The sequence below is a fragment of the Galeopterus variegatus genome, unplaced genomic scaffold, assembly GCF_000696425.1.
Source record: "Galeopterus variegatus unplaced genomic scaffold, G_variegatus-3.0.2 Scaffold990, whole genome shotgun sequence".
In the NCBI taxonomy this organism is placed as follows: domain Eukaryota; kingdom Metazoa; phylum Chordata; class Mammalia; order Dermoptera; family Cynocephalidae; genus Galeopterus; species Galeopterus variegatus.
In genome coordinates, this window is record NW_007727101.1 from 456,268 (window position 1) to 456,981 (window position 714).

Here is a 714-nt window from a genome sequence, read left to right on the forward strand (position 1 = left end):
AGGTATTCTATGCTGTTGGATTGGAAGAATTAACATTGTGAAAATGTCTATACTACCCAAAATGATCTAGATTCAATGTAATCCCCATCAAAATACCAATGATATTCTTCACAGAAATGGAAAAAATAATCTTATCCTTCATATGGGACAACAAAAGATCCTGAATAGCCAAAGCAATCCTGAGCGGAAAAAATAATGCTGGAGGCATAACACTGCCTGACTTCAAATTATACTACTAAGCTATTGTAAACAAAACAGCATGTTACTGGTATAAAAACAGATATTCAGACCAGTGGAGTAGAATTAAGATCCCAGAAATCACCCCTCAGGCTTACAGATATCTGATATTGGACAAAGGCAATGGAAACCTATATTAGGTAAAAGACTGCCTCTTCAACAAGTGGTGCTGGGAAAACTGGATATCCATATGCAGAAGGATGAAACTAGATATGCATCTCAACATACACTAAAATCAACTCAAAATGGACTAAACGTTTAAGTATAAGACCCCAAACTCTAATATTACTAAGGGAAAATATAGGTGAAACACTTCAGCAACTAGGTCTGGGCACAGACTTTATGAACATGAGCCCAAAAGTACAAGCAGTATAAGAAAAAATAAACAAATGGGACTATATCAAACTGAAAAGCTTCTGCACAGGAAATGAAACAATCAACTGAGTGAAATGACAACCTACAAAGTAGGAGAAAATT